Here is an 11,792-nt window from a genome sequence, read left to right as displayed (position 1 = left end):
CACCAAGGTCTGTTATAGAAGTGGCTAGGAGAATGAATGCTTTTGAGTGGGGAAGTAAATTTCACAGTTTTCTATAACTGTTCTGACCAGTGATGCTGCTTTTGTAGTTCATGCAGCAGTATCTTGGGTGGGTGTTGGAACACTGGGACTCATGCACAGAGGCTGCATTTCATTGTCCAAGCTGGGGGTTGTGGTGAGGGAATGTGCAAGAATATGGCCTTGTTGGAGCTGGCTCTGGCACTTGTGCATATGCTAGTTTGTAGTATGGGGAGTACTGGTTAATTGGTTGTAGCTAGGGCAGTTTTTAATCATGTTTTGTAATATTTCACTGTTCTTGTATCAACCTTTTCTAATGTGAAGGTGGAAAAGGTGAAGTTGGTTTTGAATGCCGTATGAGCGGGGGTAGTAAATCATGCATAAAAAGAACAAGACTGAGGGCTGTCTTTGTATCATTATGGTATAACAGTGTTGTGTCTGTCAGCAGCTGGTGGTGTTCCAGTTCAAATCACTAAGCCATGGGAGTTGTTCCTGTATCTTTATTAATAGTGTCCTTTTCATAAAGCATCAAAGCAGGTGATACAAGATATTTATATTTAAGGTAGATGCATTAAATCTCTTAAAGCTTTTACTGGGGTTTTGACAGGGTCATTTCTAGCTCCTAACCACAGTCATGCTTAGCTTGGGCTCACAGAACATGATCAATTTTGAAAAGTTTAAAGGTCAACATTTGTTGCTTTTAATACATTCCTTCTTATGTTGATAACTATTTGAACCAAGCTTTATCTTTTTAAGTGAATTCTTTGTCTTACCTGACTTAACTGAAATACAGTATATGAGTAGGATTAATACTGTGAGAAAGTCCTAGGTTTGTTCTTTGTTTATCTGAACAATTCCTGGAATACAGTTAGTAATTCCATGCATCTATAGCATTGCTGCTTTACCAATTGATATTTTTAGACCACTTTAAAACCATGAATCTTCGAATCTTTAGAATGCTTTAGGGTGTTTTTAGTTTTTTTTTTTTTTTTTAAGATGCTCATGAATAGCTAGAACTGTAAAGCCCTGGGGAGGAATTTTTCTACAAGTTGGTGACAAATTTTTATATCTATTTTGTAAGGTGCAGCTGAAGATATCTAATGCTGTCTTCAGAAGTTTTCTACAGTCTGGTTTCCTCTTTTTTTAAACAGCACTGAGAAAAAGAAATGTGGGGATTGTACTTAGAGGTGAGGGGACTTAGCACAGGTGAACTTATAGACACTTGTATTGCATGTCCTGTCAGTAACTTAACCTTTAATTTTACTGAAGGAACCATAACATATATATGTAAATTTTGTTTGTCTCCAAGCTTTTTTTGCTAGAAAAGCTCATGCTAAGTCATGGCAATGTTTAAATGACTCTTGTGGAAGTGCATCTGCCATCTTTCATGTTAGGTATGCTATTTACCCCCCTCTTTCCAAAGAAACTTGTAGTTAACATGAATCACTGGAGATGTATTTCTCTGCTAAAATGAACTGAAGTCCTTGACTTAGGTGTTATGTGTTGGGTGTTCCTGAGTAGGAAACTACTGAAGATGCTCTTGAGTATTCTAGCCACAGAAACTTGCGTGCCACAGGATGACAGCGCAGCTCATCTAGATTTTAGCATATTCATTAAAAACTGATTATGGACTGACCTGATTCTTCAGATAGCTTAGCTTGCAAACAAATAAAGATTACAAGCTGTAGTGGGTTTATGTGGCAAGGTTTTGGTAGCAGGGGCCATAGGGGTGGCTTCTGTCGGAAGAATCTAGAAGCTGCCCTGTGTTAGGTAAGGGCCCTGCTGCTGACCAGAGCCAAGCCAATAAGTGATGTTGTTTTGCACCTCTGTGAGAGCATGTTTAAGAAAGGGAAACAAATACTGCATTGCACAGCAGCTGGGAGAGTGAGAGGAGCGAGAAACAGCCTTGCAGGCACCAAGGTCAGTGAAGGAGGAAGGGGAGAGGTGCTCCAGGCGCTGGAGCAGAAGTCCCCTGCAGCCTGTGGTGAGGACCATGGTGAAGCAGGATGTCCTCCTGCAGACCATGGAGTACCGCAGTGGAGCAGGGTTTGATGCTGCAGCCATTGGAAGACACTATGGTGGAGCAGGTGGCCCTGCACTGACGGGGGCTGCTGCCTGTGGAGGACTCCCCCAGGAGCAGGCCCCAGGTTGGACCTGTAGGCTGGTGAGAGGAGCCCATACAGGAGCAGGTGACCTGGCAGGAGCTGCTGCCCATGGGGGAACCAGGTTGGAGAAGTTTGCTCCTGATGGATGGACCCTGTGGTACACACCCATGCCTGGAGCAGTTCTTGAAGAGCTGCTGCCTGTGGGCAGCCCATGCTGGATCAGTTTGGGAAGGATGGCATCCCATCAGAGGGACCCCACAGCACAGGGGATGACAGTGACCGAGAAGGAGCGGCAGAGATGAAGTGCTGTAGACTGACCATAACCCCCATTCCCCTGCACTGCTCAGGGGGAGGAGGAGGAAGAGGGCAGATGGGGGGGAAGGTGTTTTTGGTTTCTTTCCCTTGTTTCTCATTTCTCTAGCTTGTTAGTTAGCAATAGGCAATGAATCTTACCATCTCCCTATGTTGAGTCTCTTTTGCCTGTCATAATTGTTGAGCGATCTTCCCGTCCTTATCACAGCCCTTGAGCTCCTTGCATCATATTTTCTCCCTCTTCCCCTTTGAGGAGGGGGAGTGAGAGAGCCACTGAGGTGGAGCTCAGCTGCCCACGAAGTAAAACCATCACAGTTCTTTTTGGCACCCAACATGTGGCTCAAACCCATGACCCTGGGATTCAAGAGCCCCATGCTCTACTGAATGGGCCATCCAGAGATCTGGATGGGAAGATTGCTTAACAATTACTGTGACAGGCAAAACAGACTCAGCATAGGGAGATAGTAAGATTTATTACCTATTGCTAACAGTGCAGGGCCACCTGCTCCACCATAGTGTCTTCCAATGGCTGCAGCGTGGAACCCTGCTCCACCGTGGTACTCCATGGGCTGCAGGGGGACATCCTGCTTCACCATGGTCCTCACCACAGGCTGCAGGGGACTTCTGCTCCAGCGCCTGGAGCACCTCTCCCCTTCCTCCTTCACTGACCTTGGTGCCTGCAAGGCTGTTTCTCGCTCCTCTCACTCTCCCAGCTGCTGTGCAATGCAGTATTTGTTTCCCTTTCTTAAACATGCTCTCACAGAGGTGCAAACAACATCACTTATTGGCTTGGCTCTGGTCAGCAGCAGGGCCCTTACCTAACACAGGGCAGCTTCTAGATTCTTCCGACAGAAGCCACCCCTATGGCCCCTGCTACCAAAACCTTGCCACGTAAACCCACTACAGAAGCAATGGACTGCCAGGCAAACCATTGCAAGCCCCAGAAGGAAGTGGCCTAGTTTGCCTCTACTTGCCTTTTAGTAGAACTTTGCATATGGTCTTGTCAAAATTCAGATTTCCTTAGGCCTAGGTGTATTTCCTAAAATACAGTCTCTCACACATTGAGCTTACTCGTCTGGAAATGTTCTACACATTTAAATTCCAGTAGTTGGGAATAAAAGCCTAAGAGTTCCTTCAGAGCTACTTTTCCATTTTTTTCCTAAAATGTACGCACATTATGTGTACATCTACATTTTCTCTCCTCTGCTCATGACTATGGTCCTTTTTGACCTCTTATGTGAAGTCTTGCGCCAAATGCAGCCTGACTTGTGAGGAAAAGCACTACAGAACATCTAGATATTTCTGGTAAGTGTACGCAATACATGTGATGTTTCCTTTAAATGAACATGGTCTTAGGTTGCCTATAGAAACTGTGTGGTCTTCAATCCTGGAGACAGTCACAACTCAACTAGACAGCTTAGAGCATCCTGCTCTTGTTGGACCTGCTTTGAACATGGATGGCCACAGAGAAATTTCAAGGCTCCCTTTTCACTTGAATTGGTCTGATTCTGATGGTTTGCAGCAGATTTATTCAGGAGGGAGGTTTAAGAAAAACAACCAACCAACCAAAAAAAAAAACCCCACAACTGTCCTTGTTGCCAAATAACAGATGATAATTTAACAGATGAATTTTCCTTTCCTTTGAGGCGTAGGCTATTTTGGAAATTTAAGGGTTATTCTATCAAAATTGCTGCTCTGTACTTTCCAAAGAATGCACAGCCCTGCTAAGTTGAAGCTGGTCTCAAATATGGAAACTGATCTCAAATCTGGCTACTTCAGCTCCTTGCCTGTCTTGTGTGTTTCATGGGCTTCAGAGTAGTAGAGCAGATCGAGGCTGAGTTGCAAAGTGGCCTCTGCATGATGGGTGTTTACAATCTCTGCCTGGCAGATGAAACATCAGCCTCTAGAGGGCAGGAAAGCATCTGCCCGAGCTTGGTTTTGGTAAGGCACAAAAATGGGTGTTTGGGCAATCTTGTAGGAGGTGATATTTTAGCTAGAAGTAATTAAGTGTTTTTATATCAAGGTCAAACCCTGTTAAAAATGTTCTGGTAGACTGGCAACTGATATTGGGAAATTTGTCATAAAAATGTGCGTGTTAGATGCTGTTGGTATGTTCTGAATCAATCAATCTATAGGGAAAGCAGGGTACAGATGTGAGGCTGTCAATTAAAAATAGACAATCATTTAACACTCTAATTGTAGTTACATCTGTTTCTCATGATTTATTGGAGACATCTGATAAAAATTACATCAGTTATAAAGGTCTAAAACTTTCAGCTTGCTAGATGTAGTCTATTCTGAAGATTCAGATAAGCATTAGGTGGACTAATGGCTTCTTGAAAGTGTTTTTTACAAACCTGGGATATTGCCTGGAAAGTAAAAGCTGTATTAATTACTTTGTTCCTGTCTACAGTCTCCAGAAATTCATTTTTTTTTCAAGTTGTTCCAGTGCCTGAGTTTGTTGGCTCTGAACTGAAATGCCTGAAACTGCGTTACTTTTCACTTCCTGAAATGCCTTCTGCATTTTCCACATAGACTAAGCAGCAGGTCCCAGCTATGCCTCCTTCCTTTCATGGGTGCTTCTAACTCGCAACAGAAACTGGTGGCACTCTAAAGCAAATGTAAAAAATCACATTGAATGTACATCAAATATTCCAGCTTGGGAGGAACCTAACTACCACCTGTTGGCCAAAAGCCCTTGCAAGTGTGTGCTGCAGTGTGTCTATGTTTTCCTTATCTATTTAACCAAATACCAGTATTTTGACTTCCAGGTTATGGCTTTGTTCATGGCATGCTGGAATATGTTCAACTCAGCCAGCAGTCACATTTTCTTGGATCTCCATAAATGGGCTTTACAGATCATAAATGTCACTGGAGCATGTCAAATAGGGTGGCAGACTGGAGATGGGTGGGTATGTTTGGCATCTGTGTGCACCAGTCTGATCTGACACCATTTGGAATAATGAGGCATCATCAGACTTGATCATGCTGACTTTTGCAGCTGTATTTCATTGGCTGTGAGCCACGTGAGGTTCCCTAACATGAGGTGACTAACTAGTCATACCAGAGTAACTATTGACTAAATAGTCACATGAGGTGACTAACCCTCCATGTTGCCTTTCTACCAGTTGACCAAAGGCTTATGAAATGAATATTGACTTTCAATTCCACCATTTACCTGTGCATGCACATCTGAGATGCTATTGTTAACTTTAAGTTCTGCCCACATTTTTGTGGCTATTTTGCCACAGCTGTTCTGAACAAAGATGACAAAGCTAAAATCAGTTTTACCCAACCTGCACTGCCAAAACCTTGCCCAATGCAGTGCTCCAGATCAAGCTGTAAATCCTTGTGGTAGTGGCATTAATGTGGAGCTAGAAGGCCATGTGGAGGCTCCAAGATGTTTTTTTTTTTTTTTTTAGCAGGAGTCTTGAGGAATGTAAAAACTATGTGATGGGAAAGAGGTGGCACAGAGGTTTGTGGAGGTAAAGTGAACTTGCCCACCTGCTCTTACAGCACTTAACTGCAACAGCTCCTTAGCCTGGACTGGATTAGCTTTGTATTCCTGTAGTCCAGCATTGGCTGTACTGGCTAATTGATGACTTCAAAAAAAGTAGTTTACAACTCTTGCATTGCTTAGAGCTAAATAAAACAAGTGGCTTAAGTTCCTGAATAAAGGTATGCTGCACTCCTAGGGAGAAGAATCCTTTCTCTTTAAGCTGTAGTTTGGTAAGTGGTTTAGGCTCAGTGGAGATGTCTCCATTTCAAAATATCACTGTGGGATTTTGCAGGGGTGATGCTGATGCTTTAAAGAATCTGAGTTTCTCAAAGCTTTAAAGGAATGCAAAGAGCCATTGGGATTACTTAACTAGCATGCCCAGTCCCTTTACCCAATTTGAAAACCAGTCGTTCAGCATGCAGAAACAATCCCTCGGGTGATTGTTTCTTGCCAGTGATTTTGAAATGGTTCTTTGTAAAGCAAAACATCCAGAGTTACATGAGCTGCACTCAGAGGCAGGAAGATGACACCGGAGCATGGGTCTAAAAACTGCTGATATGCTCTTGCTGCACCAAACATCTCATTGCTGCTTGCAGAAAAAACATGTACTGGCTATGAAAATGAAGTTTTGGCCTGAGGAATTTGTAGCTGTTGCAGATTAGGTGTCAGCTGTTTGTGGGCTGTGGTGTGGGGCAAAGTGGCAGGAATGCTTTGCCGCAGGCTTCCAGGAACACTGGGAAACTTGTCAGATGGCTGGAGAAGAAAGTTCAGCTCCTGCTGCCTAAGTGTTGCAGGGAGAGCAGATGCAGGTGGAGTCAACAATTGTTTTCTGCAAGACTGTTTGGTAATGGATACAATCTGCATGTGGAGGGAGAACAAGGTGTAACTCATCAGAAACAAACAAAAAAAAACCTCACAGATTATACAATAACATTTTATGCAAATTCAGCCTTTCCATATGGCTGTAGCTGGTTGCACTCATTAACATAACTGACCTGAAGTAGGGAGAGGGGACTTAACAAATCCTTATTCTATTCCTGCTCTCTCTCCAGACTACCTGATAAGCACTTGGATAGATACAAATAAAGATCTCTTGAAGGAATACAAAAAGGGCCACCAGAGGCCACCACCTTGAACTTGTCCTTTCAGGCATTATCTTTAAGTGTGGTCCCTCAGAGCAATCCAGCTGGCAACCTCTAGGTAAGCTCATCACAACCTCAGATAAAACTACTGTGAAGCAGAGCCAGATCTTCAGCTGCTTTATGGTGCTGTGCCTGTTCCCACTGCTTGGGAGTATGGATCACAGGAGCTTCTTCATGTGGTGAAGCCTTACAGCAGATTGGCAGCAGAAAAGAAGAGGTGAACCTTCCAGTGATGGGCAGGCTGCAGTTCCCTGATATTCATGGTGTGCAGGTAGAGAGGAAGAGGAGGAAATCCAGTGCAGACACTACGCCCTATAAATCCTCTGCGGTGGTAGAGCCCCTCATGTTCCAGGAACCATATGTCAGTGCATTCCACACACTGCTTCAGTGATTTGGCTGCTGCCTTTCTTAGGAGCAATCTGAAGCTCCAGTTGTTAACCATCAGATGTATCGAATGACTATCAGGGAGTCCTAACCGCTCATTTTTGCATCTTTCAGCCCTAGTTTCTGGACAGTGCATAGGAAATGTCTTCAAGTAGCATGAATCCTTGCATTAACTGGCAGAGAAAAAGATTAGATGACCTGAATGGTCCAAGGCATATGGAATGAACTCTAGCTCTCCTGAGCTCTGGAGGAATTCTGTTGCTTGTTTTTGTTTTAGCCCTGTTTTTTTCTTTTGTTTTTGGCATCCAGCATCTTGTGCCGTTAGCTGTGCTGCACTGTGCAGTGGCACTACTTGGGTTTGCATCTGTCACCAATGGATTTGCATTCTTCACCAGTGGGTTTGCTTCCAAATTATTCCTTTGCCTTCTAGTGCTTCAGATTGTTTTCCTCTGTATAACTGCTGAGGAATTAACACTTTTTTTAGCTGATGAACTAAGAACATCAGATGAACAGAACTATGGAACAGAAAAGCTCTCTTGAATTTACTAGCTGTATTTGTGTCCTTAAAGAGCTGTGTGTTGTCATCTGTCTTTTGTGAAGATTAAAATATATCTTGACAGATTGCTTTCCTACTTTCTCTGTGGCTGAGGGCAACTTTGCTGGCCCCTGGTACTGAAACTGTCACTTTTTGTTAATCCTACATGTTTTATGCATTAAAACTTTCAAATAAATCAGTAGAGTTGTTGTAATCTCCATAATCATAACATTATACAAGAATAATTCTTGCATGTCAAGCCCAAAGTTAGATTAGGCAGCTGTAAAATATAGGATGAGATGGCCAAGGTAGTACCTTTCGGATAACTTGGTTTTCTTGGTGAACCTGTGTCTTTGTGGCAGTGCCAACTGTCATTCCACATGCTGGTTTGCACCTCTTGCCTCAGAGGCCCAAGTACTCCTGTCTTGCTTGTGTCATTTACTGATTCACTTCCGGCTCATCCCCTGTGAAGCAGAGAATGTTATCTATTATTATAATAATGCTGTCTATATTGTTTACACACAGGCAGGAAACAGTGAGAGAGAGACTAAGAGCAGACACAAACAGTGCTACTGCCCAGCTGGGAAGTGCTCCGGCATGGACCTTCATCATATCAGGGTAATACGTGAGGCAGTGGATGGAGTTTTGACTTTTGTCTTGTGTTTTCCTGCTTCTGCAACTATCTCTTCAGTTCTATTTTTTTGAAGACACATTGTTTCTGTCACCTGCTAGAGTGACATTTAAACCTTCTAGCAAAATCCAGGTTTACCATTTCACATAATGAAACTTTGTTAATAAATTATGAATTAAATGACATTATTTGCTTTCTCCTTTGAACTTTGTTTTTATACAGAACACAAATAAATGCAAGATGGGGAAAAGAAAGTTGGTATTAATTGATGGTAAAATATTAATGCTCCTTCAAAATCAAAGGTGGAATAAATGACTTGATTTTCTTCTGCATGGCCTCAGGCCTGGAGAATTTCATTCCCAGGAATGAACTGCAAAGCTCATCGTAGCACAGGGATCTGCAGGTGAAGCTGGAGAGCAGAGTGAAAGGCAAGAGCAATCAAGGAGAGAAAAAACATCCAATATGAATTAGCAGGCATCCTCTTTCTCTCTTTTAGAGGAAAGGGTTGAGACTGGAGCAGGGCCTGGAGGAAGGGCCTGTTCATATGTCCTAAGAGTCATGGTAGTGGAGAAGCCTGCTCATAGGAGATGTATGGACAAGGTAGCATAGAGCAGTGTTTCATCACTACATCAGTTTTCACTGTCTGTGGGGAGACAGCTGTCCCCACCTGTACTTACCTTTGCAGGTCTCTCCAGATGGCAGGATGTGCCTGTTAACCCCGTGGGATCCTCACCTTGCCCAGCAGGTTTGGGATGCTGCTGGCTGGCAGCACCCCAAGTTTGACAGGTAAATAATATGAAAATCCCTTCAACTTTCTCTCCAACCTGCTTTGGAGTTCACACAGGGCTCTGGCACAGTGAGGCCCTGTATGGTACCTGTCGTATGTGCTGGCAGGGAAATGGCACCTGGCGCCATTTGCTGCAGCATGGGGCCTTTACAACTCCTTTTGGGCTGTGCTTGTGCTGCTGTCAGGTAGCGTACCAGGAACGTGTCTGTGAGCTGGGTCCCCAAAAAGCTGCTCATCCCTCTGACATGTGCTTGATGGGTGGCGGTGCTCATCTGGCCTATGAAAAGGATGAGCCACGTGCCCAGCACTATGGATAGATAGGGTGGTCAGAGGGAGAAGGGCCTGTGGGGCTGTGTGGTGGCTGCTTCGGGCTGGCCTGCACTGTGCCCCCATGCTAATGCCCTCTCTGTGCTTCTGGGCAGTGGTTTTCCTTGTGTCCAGGTGGGCACCTGGAGTGCGAAAAAAGACATACCTTCAGCAAGCTTACTGTAAGGTATGTGAGTACTGAAATGAGTAAAGTTATTTTAAGGTCTGGGCCGGACCTATGAACGTACTAGACAAATAGACATAGACTTTCCCCTGTTAAGACCGTCATCTTTACCCTATGGTTCAGCCTGCTGGTTACACGAAGCTGGTACATTTACAGGAGGTTTATTGCCATTATTATGACAGAAATGTGTGCCAATAGTAGAATGGAGCAGGCCATTCCCTCAGCTCTTTGCTGGCCATGCTTGCAGAGCTGGCTCCGTATGTAGCCAGCAAGCACAGTGGAGTTTAACCACAAGCTTTGTTTCAACTTTGTTAGGAAATGTCTTGGCTCACACTACACCTCTCTTCTTGTTCAGTCTCTTAGATTTATGTATTTCTTTGTTAAAGATTGAGGCCTTCAAGCAGGATTTATGTGGACATCTCAAGCAGATTTCTTCTGGTACGCTGTGTGTCAAAGCAGGCCGAGGGCCCAGGACGGATTTTGAGACACGTTCTTTGAATCATGCTGCCATCTAGGGTGTGAGCATGTAAAGACTTTTTCACAGACACAGGCATTCACATTCTCCAAATATTTTCCACAGAGTTTTCCAGATTGTTTACTCCCCGGGCAGGGTGGATGTACTGCCAGACCTCAGCCCACCTGGGCTGCTGGGGCAGAGCGCTGCTTGGAGATTAAACACACATCTAGGACGTTACACAATATTATTCCATGGAAAAAGATGCATAAAAAAAATGCAGAGCAGCATTACTTTGTGGCTCAGGAGTTAACATGGTGTTGGGAGACCAGGAACGAATTCTTGGCTTTGATGTTGGCCTCCTGCTTGGCCACTGGTGAAACCATTGCCACTTTCACTTGATGCAGGCTGTGGGTGGGCTGCCCCTACTGGGATTAGAGGTCTGATCTCAAATCATCCTTTTACACGTGCCCAGGCACATACAGTTATTTTTTTTTTTTACAAGTACCTGTACAGCTTGTCAGGTTTAGTGGAAGATATTAGGCTCTTGTTTAAGTCATAGGCTAACGGCTTTCTGTGGAGCAAGCCTTACTTGTGGTGCATATTCACGCTGTGCAAAATGTTGCTTAGCAGCTCCAGGGTTGTGCTTTTGCACCTTACAAAAAAATTTGCCTTGCTTTTATGTTAAATAGCCTTTTTTTTTTTTTTTGTAGGTCCAAGAAATTTTTACACATATGTAGGGAAAAACTGAGCCAAGGCCTGGCTACCAACCAGTTTCTGCCTGGGCTTGCAGGCATGGTTAGGGAACAGATGTTCAATTCAGCCTGAAATCCCGTGCTTGAAATCTGTACTAATGGCTCTGACCCCACATCAAGGACATTGAAGTAGAGTTTTTTTTATTATTATTTTTTTTATTTCCAGTTCAGGTGTAACTGAAATTGTTTAACAGAATATTTCCTGCAGACTTTGCATTTGTAAAGCCCAGCAACTGAGTCTCTCACTTTTCTGATTTAAACTTGAGCCTGTTTGAATTTGCTGAAGCTGCGTGTGTTTACCGTAAGCTTACCTTGGTGTATGAGTTAAAGACCTCAGTAAATCCAGCTGGTATTTTACCCTGAGCTCAAATTCCTAGTTAAATGAATTTATATACAGTCTTAAATTCCTCCTAGCTGGCTGTCTCAGTCAGAGACAGTCAAAGAGTGGCTGCCAGGGCTGTTTTGCAGTCCATCTGTATAGACAAACTTGGCACTTAATAGTCCAGATCAATACCTATTTTAATTCTTCCACAGTTATATTACTTTGACCTTCCTGATTGAAGTAATGGTATCTGGAAAAGCATGTGCCCTTTGGAAAGGGGAATATGGCAGATGTAGTGAAGTGAGTATATTTTTTTAAAATGCCTTTTATTTTTAACTGT

The 11,792-nt window shown here is 43.6% G+C and overlaps 1 long non-coding RNA gene across 1 annotated transcript; it reads left to right on the top strand.

Moving 5' to 3' along the window:
* Positions 1–3,170: 3,170 nt before the first annotated feature.
* Positions 3,171–8,827, top strand: LOC139998742 (uncharacterized). Its single transcript, XR_011803595.1, has 2 exons — positions 3,171–7,152; positions 8,539–8,827. It is a non-coding gene; the product is annotated as an uncharacterized lncRNA (long non-coding RNA).
* Positions 8,828–11,792: the final 2,965 nt, after the last annotated feature.

This window comes from Anas platyrhynchos, chromosome 15 (assembly GCF_047663525.1).
Source record: "Anas platyrhynchos isolate ZD024472 breed Pekin duck chromosome 15, IASCAAS_PekinDuck_T2T, whole genome shotgun sequence".
In the NCBI taxonomy this organism is placed as follows: Eukaryota; Metazoa; Chordata; class Aves; order Anseriformes; family Anatidae; genus Anas; species Anas platyrhynchos.
This window is presented reverse-complemented; position numbering and strand designations above follow the sequence as displayed.